Source organism: Scylla paramamosain, chromosome 16 (assembly GCF_035594125.1).
Source record: "Scylla paramamosain isolate STU-SP2022 chromosome 16, ASM3559412v1, whole genome shotgun sequence".
NCBI classification, from domain to species: domain Eukaryota; kingdom Metazoa; phylum Arthropoda; class Malacostraca; order Decapoda; family Portunidae; genus Scylla; species Scylla paramamosain.
Genome location: NC_087166.1, coordinates 13890001 through 13902500, shown reverse-complemented (window position 1 = coordinate 13902500; position 12500 = coordinate 13890001). Strand labels below are relative to the sequence as shown.

The 12500-nt window shown below is 41.6% G+C and overlaps 1 protein-coding gene across 2 annotated transcripts in view; it reads right to left on the bottom strand.

Annotated features, from left to right (window-relative positions):
• Window positions 1–12500, bottom strand: part of LOC135108084 (thyrostimulin alpha-2 subunit-like) — a 75080-nt gene that overhangs the window by 18959 nt on the left and 43621 nt on the right. The gene's annotated exons all lie outside the window — the stretch shown is intronic.

The window sequence follows — 12500 nt, the reverse complement described above, 5'->3', positions numbered from 1 at the left end:
ATTTCTTTTTTATGATATATTCTCTTTTTTGTGTGTGTGTTCATTGCTAGTGTTTCTTTCTCCTCCTCGTCTTTTTCATTCACCTCCTCTTCCACTTCCTCCCCCTCTTTTAACCTTCATATTTACTCTACAATACCTCTCACTTTAGATTATCATAGAGTCTCGTCAGGATACAAAAGATCAGCTGATGCTTGTGTTTTCTTTGTGTTCATTAGTGCTCCCTCTCTCCAGGTGCCAGGCAGGGCCCCTCTCGGCCTCCTGAGTAATTGGATTCAAATGCAATTCCCACATCGACGTTTGGAAGGCAGGGGAAAAAAGTGTGTGGGCTAGCGGAGATTTTGTCCACGTGTGTGTGTGTGTGTGTGTGTGTGTGTGTGTGTGTGTGTGTGTGTGTGTGTGTGTGTGTGTGTCTGTGTAGAAAGAGAGAGGAGGTTTGTTATAGATAGATAAATTGCAATAGGTAATACAATAGCAGTGGTAGAAAGGAAGTTTGTGGAGAGAGAGAGAGAGAGAGAGAGAGAGAGAGAGAGAGAGAGAGAGAGAGAGAGAGAGAGAGAATTTCATACAGATTGATCATTCACAACAGATAATGCAATAGCAATATTATAAATAGAGCGTTGTGAAGCGTTAATTACGAATACAAAAATATGTTCAGAAAATCATAGAGCAGTTCTTTAAAAAAAAACTACACATTTTTTTACACCCACACATATCGGAGAGAAAAAGAAACACTCATACACGCAGACAGTATCATCAACATTAATAACTATAGTACAGCATCAGAAATTTTACACTCGATTATAAAAAAAGAAGAACAATATTCCATAATTTTATCTACCTGACTGTCTAAACCAAAATAGAATTGGACACAAGCAGGTGATATGATATGATACGATAAAGGGGTCATTTCAATCACCTATTCACCTACTCCTAATTAAGATGTAATGTTACCTGAGCGCCTTTCAACATAAAAGTGTTTTTTGGTAAGGATTGCTGGAGAGAGAGAGAGAGAGAGAGAGAGAGAGAGAGAGAGAGAGAGAGAGAGAGAGAGAGAGAGAGAGAGAGAGAGAGAGAGAGAGAGAGAGAGAGAGAGAGAGAGAGAGAGAGAGAGAGAGAGAATATGGGCTTCCTACACAGAGATTTCCTTAACGTCACTGCTCTCTCTCTCTCTCTCTCTCTCTCTCTCTCTCTCTCTCTCTCTCTCTCTCTCTCTCTCTCTCTCTCTCTCTCTCTCTCTTACCTTCTTATGCCGCCATTCACCTAATTCGTCATTACGCGGCTCATTTACTCTCAGTGTCCGTCTTTCTTTCTCCTTCCCTTTTATCTCTTCCTTATTAGCATTCATTTGCCGCCTCCTTCTCCTCCTCCTCCTCACCCTCACTCCTCATCTTCCTCATCATCAACGTCATTATTTTTGTCTCCTTTTTCCGTGTTGATCCTCCTCCTCTTCTTCGTCTTCAGCGTCATCTTCATCATCATCATCATCATCATCATCATCATCATCATCATCATCATCATCATCATCATCATCATCTTTTTCTTCTTCTTCCTCCTCCTCCTCCTCCTCCTCCTCCTCCTCCTCCTCCTCCTCCTCCTCCTCCTCCTTGTGTTTATATGTTCAATCTTTCTGCCTCTTTGAGTCTAAAATGGTGCCTTTCATTTCTTTATTTTTCTTAGATTGAGTGAGTGAGTGAGTGAGTGATTGAGTGTTTCAGTCAGTGATTGTGCAATATGTCAGTAAATGACTGAGTGAATTATCTTTTTCAACTCAAGTCTCACCCACAATATGAAAACAAATCAAAATACAAAAAAAGTGTGAAGCGTTTTTATTTTATTTATTTATTTTTTGAGAAGGGAAGGAGTATTTTATTTAACCTAGAAAATTATCCTTTTCCTTCCCGTCAATTAGTTACATTAGGGCGTGGGAAGGAAGAGGACAGGTAAGGGACTAGGGGCGACAGGCAGGAACAGGAAGGAAAAGGTAGGGGTAAGGACCACACCGCTTCCTTCTAACCCGTAATTATTATTGACTTAAACACAAATAGTTCAAGGTTATAGTACTACGCTGTGGGGCTGGGATCTCTCTCTCTCTCTCTCTCTCTCTCTCTCTCTCTCTCTCTCTCTCTCTCTCTCTCTCTCTCTCTCTCTCTCTCTCTCTCTCTCTCTCTCTCTCCCTAATGATCTTGCTATCCTTTCTCGCCTTTCTCTTTTATTCCTTCCTTCCTTTTCCTCTTGACTCTCATCCTCTCCCAATTCCTCCCTTGTTATTCCTTTCGTGTTTTCTTTCACCCTTCCTCCTATTTTTTTTTCTTAATCCCTCCTCCCTTTCTCCTCCCTACTTACCTCCTGTTTCTCTCATACTCTTTGCCCCTCTCCCTCTTTCCTTTCTTCCTGATCTGTCACTGAGTCTCCTGTCCCTCCCTTGTCATCCCTCCCTCTCCCCCTCCCCTCCCTCTTTCCCTCCCTCCCTACTTTCCTTCCTGCTCCTCCTCCATTGTTTTTGCCTCACCGCGGGGAAGCAATGATGAAAAACTAACAAACATTTTCCTTCTAATGACTTCCAGCCTTTACCAGTCTCTCCCCTTCCCTCTCTCTCTTCCCCTCTCCCGTGTTCCTTCAACCTTATCTTTTTCCTCTTTCTTCCCCTTGTTACTATCCAAGCTTTATCATTCGTTTCCTTGTAGTTTCTCTCACGTTCTCGTACATGTTATTATTATTGTTTTGTTTTCTTCTTTATCGTCATTTTTGTGTTCTTTTGTCAACAGCCTTTACCTGCTTTTACTTTCATCTGAGACGTTCTATCAGTGATTTTACCGTCTTTCCTTTTCTGAGTCGTTTTTTGCAGTTTCTCACATATTCTCATACATTTTATTCTTCCCTTTCATCTATATCATCATTTCCATCTTCATTATACTTGCCTTCCTTTACTTTTATCTCGTTCATTTTATCCCTTTTTTGTTATTTATTTTCATTTTTTTCCAGCCATCTTTATAGTTTTCTCCCATATTCTTATACATTTCCTTCTTCTTCTCTTCTTTATCGTCATTGTCATCTTCCTTATCAACAATTCCCTTCCTTTTATCCCATCTCACACATTTTATCCCATATTTTCTCTCTATCTTTCCTTTTTCCAGTCTATACTCTTTTCATTCCTCTTCTTACCTTCCACAGCCTGACCTAACACCTCAACCTCTTTTTCAACCTCCTACCTTCCATCTCTCATACCCACACACATAGGACACCTCACTCTCGCCCACCTTCCTTCCCATCTTCCCTCCCACATTCCCATTCACGCCTCGGGTTCTTGTTCTCGCTCCATTGATATCTGATATGGAAAAATTGATATGGTAGGCAAGCTTATGTAATAGGAAAATATACATGTGTGTGTGTGTGTGTGTGTGTGTGTGTGTGTGGGTGGCTGGGTGGGTGGTTAGGTAGATTTATGTACTCATCACGTCATAACTACCACTCTCATAATTTTTTCATTGTATATACACACAATTTCAGATGAACTGGTCATGTCGTCAGAATGTTCGTAATTATTCCACGTCTCTCCGCTCGTTCTGGAATACTTGCACCTTTAACAGTGTCCTGAAGCGATTACTATTATCATGTTGCGCTACTGTTCTATTATATCTACACAAATTCCGATTAATTCAGCATCATTCCATCAGCTTAATAGAACACCCTGAATTATTCCATTCCTCACTACACACATTCTCAAATTCCTTTAATATATAACATAGATTTGGAGCCAGTCGTTATCACTAGCTTTATGTCCTCCAGTATTTTACACCAGTGAGTTTTACTTTACTGGATTACATCAATAGAATATTCATAATAGTTCCCCACCCGAGCATTCACAAATACCCACACAACATTAGCATAACCTCGGAAACCGTTGCCATTATTACCTTCTTTATTTCCTACAATATTTACACCAGTGAGTTTTCTATTACCGGATTACGTCAGTGGGGTATTCATAATAATCCCACGCCTCAGTTCACTCAGTATGCACGTTCCCAAACATTAATATAGTTTTGGAAGCCATTGCTCTTATCAACGTGTCTATTTTTCTCTAATAATTTTTCCCACCGACTACTTTTCCATGACTCGATTATACTTACTATTATTCCACCCTCCACTGCACTCACAGACACACACAAACAAACAGAAACAAATCCTTTTTTTAATCTTAACAAAACCGTAACGCATTTAGATTTAGAAACCGGTGTTATTTTCACAACTATTTTTACTTTCCCAATATTTTTTTTTTTACGTCACTGAGTTTTCCACTGTGTGATTACGTCAGTAGAATATTCATAACAATTCTCACAGTGCGCCTACGTAACTCCACTATACACTCAGGCAGCTGCACCTTTAACGCGAGGCCGCACCTGGACAGCATTCCCACACGTGTCCCTCACTCCGTATTGGGCACACACTACGACACCCCGTTAGCAAACACCTGAGCCGACACGTGTGATAATCTTCTTGCTCAGGTGTGTGTGGAGAAGGAGTGACACGAGTATGAGGACAGGAAGGAGGCTGGTAGGCGGAGGAGGAGAGGGAGCAGGGGTGAAGAAGAGGCTGTGTGTAGGAGTGAGAGGAGAATGAGGTTAGGAGAGACAGAGAAGGATATAGAAGTGAAGGAAAGAAGTGCGTACGTGTGTGTGTGTGTGTGTGTGTGTGTGTGTGTGTGTGTGTGGGACGGGAAAGGAATGAGAAGAGAATCGGGAGAAAGGAGGAGGGTGGTATGGGAGAGGAGAGATGGGCGGCAAGAGTAAACGGAAGTTGTGAAGGCTGGAGAGTTGGAGGAAGGAAGATAAAGTGAAGGATGGAAGAAAGTAAAAAGGTGGAAGAAGTTGAAGTGACGGAGAAATAGAGGTGAAGTGAGGGAAGGAGGTATAAGGAGAGAAGGAGAAGGAAATAAAGTGAAGAAGGGAGGGAAGAAGGTAAAGGCGGGGAAGGAAATGAGGTAAAATGAGGGAGAAAGATAAAGCGAAGGAGGAAGGAAAAAAAGAGAGAAAAGGAGATAGTGAGAAGGGAGGCAAAGATGAAGGCTGAAGTGAGTTAAAGAGAAGGCGGGAAGGATATAAAGTAAGGGGTGAAGGAGGTAAACGGAGGAGGGTGAAGGAGGGGCGTGGTGAGGGAAGGAAGCAAAGAGAGGGATGAAGGAGGGATGTGGTGAGGGAAGGAGCCAAAAGGAGGGTGAAGGTGGAGCATGGTGAGGGAAGGAGGCAAAGGGAGGGGTGAAGGAGAGGCGTGGTGAAGGAAGAAGGCAAAGGAAGGGGTGAAGGAGGGGTGTGGTGAGGGAAGGGGACAAAGGGAGGGGTGAAGGAGGGGCGTGGTGAGGGAAGGGCAGTCATCGATTATTAGAAGAGAGGCGGCAAACACGGTAAGGGGGCGCCGTCCCCGATATATTGGGCCGAGGGATGTCCCGGTATTCCCACGAGGCTTGGCGACCACCAGGAGGAGGAGGAAGAGGAGGAGGAGGGAGAGGAAAGGAGAGAGGAAAAATGCTAGTGATGCCCCAAAGAAAATTAGGACATTATTTCGTTGGTTTATTTGAAGTGAAAGGTTTTGAAAATTATCGAGCACTGCAATGTTGAAAGTGTTAGGAGGCTGTGAACAACTTATTAATTCATTTCTTATATTTATGTCTATCTGACTGTCTATCTGATCATTTATTTATCTACCTAATCGTATCTATCTTGTCTCTCTCTCTCTCTCTCTCTCTCTCTCTCTCTCTCTCTCTCTCTCTCTCTCTCTCTCTCTCTCTCTCTCTCTCTCTCTCTCTCTCTCTCTCTCTCTCTCTCTCTCTCTCTCTCTCACACACACACACACACACACACACACACACACACACACACACACACACACACACACACACACACACACACACACACACACACACACACACACTCGTCAGACAGAAATAAATAATTTATATTTTATATGCTGGAATTCCTGACATAATGTTGTGGTAATTAATATTCGATGCTTTTCAGAAATATTATGACAAACAGCGCGTGTCTGTGCTATTTATTAATTGAGTTATCTCTCACCTCTAACGTGTCACTGCAAAACACATCACTCCCTGGAAACATTTACGGTGACAACTTTTTTGGGATATACGACGTTCCTGAAGTTTCAAGTTTGCAGTATATTATTTTGTGTGTGTGTGTGTGTGTGTGTGTTCAAATAAATTTTTTCTTCTTTTTTTCTTCTTTTTTGTTTCGTGGAATTGTAAGCCATACCAAACAGTGCATTCTCTCTCTCCTTGTATTCTTGCATTATTCTCGTCTCCCTTTCATTCCTCCTCCTCCTCCTCCTCCTCCTCCTCCTCCTCCTCCTCCTCCTCCTCCTCCTCCTCCTCCTCCTCCTCCTCCTCCTCCTCCTCCTCCTCCTCCTCCTCCTCCTCCTTCTCTTCTATATAAGCGAAGAATACCAATTAAGAAAAAGTTAATATCTCCCATATCTGCCATACCTTCCATCAATACATGAAAGAAAATTGCATTGTCGATGGAGATTGGTAAAGGAATGTATGAGAGAGAGAGAGAGAGAGAGAGAGAGAGAGAGAGAGAGAGAGAGAGAGAGAGAGAGAGAGAAAGAGAGAGAGAGAGAGAGATTTACTCATCCAGTCAACATTAATGCTTCATGAATACACTATTATGCTGGGGAGGGAAAAATGATATACTCGGATTTGAATAGAAAAATCATTATATCACCGATTGCAATTTGAAATGGAAATGGCTGATACTGTAATGCTAATAATAATGATAGTATAGTAGCAGTAGTAGTAGTAGTAGTAGTAGTAGTAGTAGTAGTAGTAGTAGTAGTAGTAGTAGTAGTAGTAGCTGCAGTAGAGGTAACAGAAATCCAGGTATTGCCACAGGTATTATTGGAAGGACATCACAGAAACTTCTAACACTGAACATATCAATAGAAAACAATAACGGTCAAAATAGTAAGAAAAGTAATGATAAATAAAGAGAAATAAAAATATGCATCTGAGGAACGTTACTCACTATTAATCAACAACGAAAAGTAATGAATGAAAATACATAAATAAAAAAGAAAGAAAATAAAAGAAATCATTACTTTACGAGAAATATGATAAGCAAAAAGGGAGGCAAAGAAAATGATATATGTCAGTACAAAGAATAGCAGCAGAACTTAAATGCTTACAATTTTTAATCACTTTTCTTTGTAACGAGAATACATTTATAATGAAGCGGAGGTGTACATTTTTCTTTTCCCAATATATTAAACAGTTCTTGATATTTTTCCTCTTCTTCCACTGAAAAAAAATATAATTATTCAAACGAAAGGTAAAATGAAAAAAAAAGTTGTGCAAGGTTTCATTTCCCCTGTAGTGAATGATACGAGGAATTTGGTGCTTCGAATGTTTCAGATTTAAAAGTGTGATTGAAATGCGTTTTTTCTGGTATAAGGAGAGGAAAAGGGGAGAAGAGGAGGGGGAGTGAAGGATTTGGATGATGGAGTGTTGGGGAGAATAAATGGAGAGTGGGAGGAAGGGGACGAAGAAGTATTAGAGAGAAAAAGGAAGAGGTGGAGAAGCATTTAGGACGTAGAAGAGAAGTAAGGGGTGGATGAGTGCGTAGGAGGGGAGTAAAGGGGAGAAACAAGAGAAGAACAAGTATTTAGAACGCAGGAGAGAAGAGAGGGTTGGGTGATAGCTGGGAGGAAGAGAATGGCGAGGACAACCATTTAGAACATAGGAGGAGAGAAGAGAGGACTTGGTGAGAGCTGGTAGGAAGACAAGGACGAGCACAAGCATTTAGAACATAGAGGAAAAGACATAAGGACTGGATGAGTGTAAGAAAGAAGAGGAGGGAGAAATAGTAGGAGGAAAAGGCAGGGAGCTTTAACAAGATTGCACAACGTAAATCAGTCAACAGTCAGCTAGCAAATTTGTGCCCTAAAGTTTTCACAGTATTTGCGATGTTTCTGGAATGGAGGTCGTTTGTCACTACGCTGCCACCCATGCAGGGAACATGTAGAAAATATATATTTGTTTTCGTCAGATAGAGTGGAAGTACTGAATCTACGTGGATTGGTAAGGAAATGGACCGTGATTATTTTACTTGACTCAAAAGAGAATGGTTTGAAAACAGCTTACCTTTCCACGATAATAATGAAGAGAGAAAATAAATAGAATAAAGACTAAGAAAAGAAACAAAGAACTAGCAAGGAAGAAACAAAAAGTTAATGAAGATACACAAGAAATAAAAGCTTCAGCCTAATTAAATTAAAAACAGGAGCGAGAAAAGATCAAGAAAACGAAAAACAAAGGAGTAGCAAGGAAGACACACAAGAACAATGAAGATACACAAGAAAGAAAAAAATCAAACACAGCAACATAAAAACGGAAAAAAATGAGAAGTACAACAACGAAACGAAAACCAAAGAACAAATTATTGAAAAAGACATCACAGGAACAAGAGAATAAAAAAAATAGGGAAAAGTCAACACAAGGACAAGAAGAATCTTTCACAAGGTACAAAGAGCAACTTCCAATCTTTCCTTACTCTGTCCCTTCATCTCTACTGTCCTACACTCCTTACTTTGATTTATACACGTCACCACAGTCTCTAACAATGAACTGCTGTTTGTTCTTCCTTTGTGTTTCCTAGTGTACCCTGTGTTTTCTTCGTCTAGGCAGCCTCCACGTGACCTGAAGTGTAACAAGGCGCCTTACTTGTCTATCCCCTATCCCCCAAAGGCCTCCCCTCCTAGGCCTGTTGACGTCAGCCGGCCTACTGTCTCTCTCACTCTCTCTCTCCTTCCCACCTGTTTTTTCTCAGTCCTTTTTTTCCTCTTCGTTTTCTTTTTGTTCACTCATGTCGCCATCCTTCTCCTCTCCTTTTCCTCCGACCGGTATTATCGAATGAAAAAAACAAGGAAAGGATGCGTAAAAAAAGCGTGAGGAAGTAGCGAGCAGGGCGGAGATTCATTTCTTTCACACCTTAACGAGACAAAAATCCCCATATCGCCTCCAGGTGAAAGGGAGACTAAAAGAAACAAAAAGAAAAGATTCATTAACTTCACTCTTGAAAGCTTTTGTTTCTCTCTCTCTCTCTCTCTCTCTCTCTCTCTCTCTCTCTCTCTCTCTCTCTCTCTCTCTCTCTCTCTCTCTCTCTCTCTCTCTCTCTCTCTCTCTCTCTCTCTCTCTCTCTCTGTTAAACATTTTTTCTCTGCTCCTCTTCTTTCTTCTTCACTCCTCTCTTCCTCTCTTATTCCTTTACTTATTTTTCCTTCATGTTTTTCTTTCCAGCGAGGTCTCCAAGACCTCGCTATGAAACCTTTCTATTCTCGTCCTTCCGCTTCTTTCTTCCTTTACCTTCATCTCCTCTCCTTCACTTATTTATAGTTATTTTTTTCCTTTCACGGTTTCTTTCTTTTGTGTTTTTTTTTTTTATTTGCGATGTTATGTTTCTCCTTTCAAATCCTCTCCAAGCCCTTTTTTTTTTCTAAGTTTTCATAAAATTCCTCCTCCTCCTCCTCCTCCTCCTCCTCCTCCTCCTCCTCCTCCTCCTCCTCCTCCTCCTCCTCCTCCTCCTCCTCCTCCTCCTCCTCCTCCTCCATCTTCCCTTGATCACCTGGCGAGGAGAAGGAAGGCAGCTTAATGAAGACAGGTAGGCAATCCGCAGGTGTGGCGGGATAGAAAACCATCCATGTAAATAACTTGCCACGGAGGAGGAGAAGGAGGAGGAGGAAGAGGAGGAGGAGGAGGAGGAGGTGATGGTGGTGGGAATTAAGTGATTATAGAAGGTGAGGGAAGTATTGCAGGAGGAGGAGGAGGAAGAGGAGGTCTAGGGTGAAGAGGAGGAGAAGGAGGAGGAGGGGGAATTGAAGGAAAGATAGATATCGGTGATCAAATGAGGAAATTACTACTTGATTATTAAGGGAAGAGTAATCTGGAGAGGTGATGCTAGTAGAGGAGGAGGAGGAGGAGGAGGAGGAGGAAGAGGAAGAAGAGGAGGAGGAAGAGAATATGTAACTGTCTTTGTTGTCGAATTTACTCTTAGTGCTTTGCTATCTATACTCTCTCTCTCTCTCTCTCTCTCTCTCTCTCTCTCTCTCTCTCTCTCTCTCTCTCTCTCTCTCTCTCTCTCTCTCTCTCTCTCTCTCTCTCTCTCTCTCTCTCTCTCTCTCTCTCTCTCTCTCTCTCTCTCTCTCTCTCTCTCTCTCTCTCTCTCTCGTCTTGTCGGCCGATAAACTTCAGACAATCGCTTACTGACGTTCCTACACTAACAAAAGGATCAAGAGAAGATTTTCCTCTCCTTTCCTCCCTCCCTCCCTCTCCCTCCCTCTCCATCTCAGTCTCTGTCTCTCCCCAGCCTCCCACCTCTCCCTTGCGTTTATTTTCATTCTTTGATTTTTTGTACTTTTCTTTTTCAACAGTTTTCTGCGGTTTTTATTTCCTTTCTTCATTCTTTGTTTTTTGTTTCGTTTTAAAAAATTGTGTTCAGTTTTCTGTTTGATTTTTTTATTCTCTTTTTTCACTTTTTTTTTATATTTTCGTTCTTCCACACTTTCTCCCTCCCACTTTTTATTTTTTAGTTCCTTCCTCTCCTTCTAGTCTTTCTCAGTATATCTTCCTTTACCCCCTCCGTTCTTTTTCCTTCCTCACATTCACTCTTTTAGTCTTTCGCCATTCCTTTCTCAAGTCCATCAACTTGTAACGCCCTTTTAATCCTTCAAATCTCAACTCAAATGCATTTCCATCCATTCAACATCTCTAAACCTCCATTAACTTTTCCGTAACCTCTTCAACTCTCATTTCAACCCTTTCCAATCCTTTCGAAACCCTTAAAGTTTCCTCAACTCTTGCAAAAAATTCCTTCAGGTCTTCATGATCCCTTTCCATCCCCTTCAACTCAAACATCAAACTTTTTTTCCGTTCTCTTAAACCTATAGAATTCCCGTAAACCTACTAAACTTCCTTCAGCCCCCTTTAAAAGTACATCAACCCTTTTAAAGTTCTCTTTACTCCCTTCATATCCCTTGAACTCTTCTTCAAACCTCCTCCTGCAGCACCCACATCACTCCTTGGGGTAAAACAAGAGCTGCTCACCTGAGTGTAAAGATTGACTCACATGATTCACCTTTGTGCCGTCAGGACGAAAATTTATTGTGACTCGGTCAGGTGGGAGGAAGTCCAGATAGGAAGGGGGGGACAGAAGGGGAGGGAAGGAGGGTGGGATGTGATGCAGGTGCAGGAGAAGGAGGAGGAGGACATAACTTTAAAGGGGTATCTCTCTCAGGTTAAAATGGAAAGTTTATTTATAACTTCTTGACTTTACGTAAATTCGTGTTCGTTTTAAGTTGTTCACTCTAAACGTACGTACATTTAAACATTCTTCCATATATGTTTAGCTCGACAGACAGAGAGAGAGAGAGAGAGAGAGAGAGAGAGAGAGAGAGAGAGAGAGAGAGAGAGAGAGAGAGAGAGAGAGAGAGAGAGAGAGAGAGAGTTTGTTGGAAGTTTCAGAGACCGAGAAATAGAGTGGTTCGGAGTGGCAGCGTCTATGCCCGGCGTGGCCACTCGTCCTCATGCTCTAATTAGATGTTTAGAGTGTGTGGCGGCAGCAAGGGAGGAGGGTGAGAGGTGGAAATGGGTCAGACCGGTCATGACGGGAGGGAGGGAAGGGAAGAAGGAAGGGAGGAGAGGAGAGGAATGGTACGACGGGAGAGAGTGAAAGAGAGAAGAAGAGAAAGAAAACATTGAAAGGAAGGAAGGGAGGTAGAAAGGGAAGTAAGGAAGGAAAGGAGGGATGGAGGGAGGGAGAGAGAGAAGGAAGGAAATAAAGAAGAAAATAAGGAAGGAAGGAAGGAAAAAAAGACGGAGAGGAATAGTACAACGGGCGAGAGAGGAAGAAAGGAAGGAAGGGAGGGAAAGAAGTAAGAAAGGAATAAAGAAGGTGGAAGAAAAGTACGATGAAAAAGAGAGTGTAAAAAAGGAGAAAAGAAATAGAACACTGAAGAAAAGAAAAGAGTCTTGCATAGAGAAAAAGGGAACGAAGGAGCGAGAGAAAAAGAAAAGCTGGAGTATTAAGTTGCACAGAAAAAAAAGCAACAACTAAAGAAATGTGCGTCGCATTTAAAAGTTTGAATTGGAATAGAAGTTAATTATGTACAACCTGTAAAAGTTGCATCACACACTTAGATGAAAGAGAATATCCATCTTAAAAGGAAAAGAAAGAAAGAAAGAAAGAAACTCCTAATGCAAAAGTTGCCTGCGTCACGTAATGGATAAGTGGCCATCTCGTGAGTCGCAATAATTTCAAGTGAGGAAAAATATTAATTCTGAAATTCTTCACACGGAAATATTTTCAAAACTCTTCATAACATGTTCGTCAAGTTTTTGCTACTTTTGCTTGACAAGATATACGAGAGCGCTCATAGCGAGAGAGAGAGAGAGAGAGAGAGAGAGAGAGAGAGAGAGAGAGAGAGAGAGAGAGAGAGAGAGA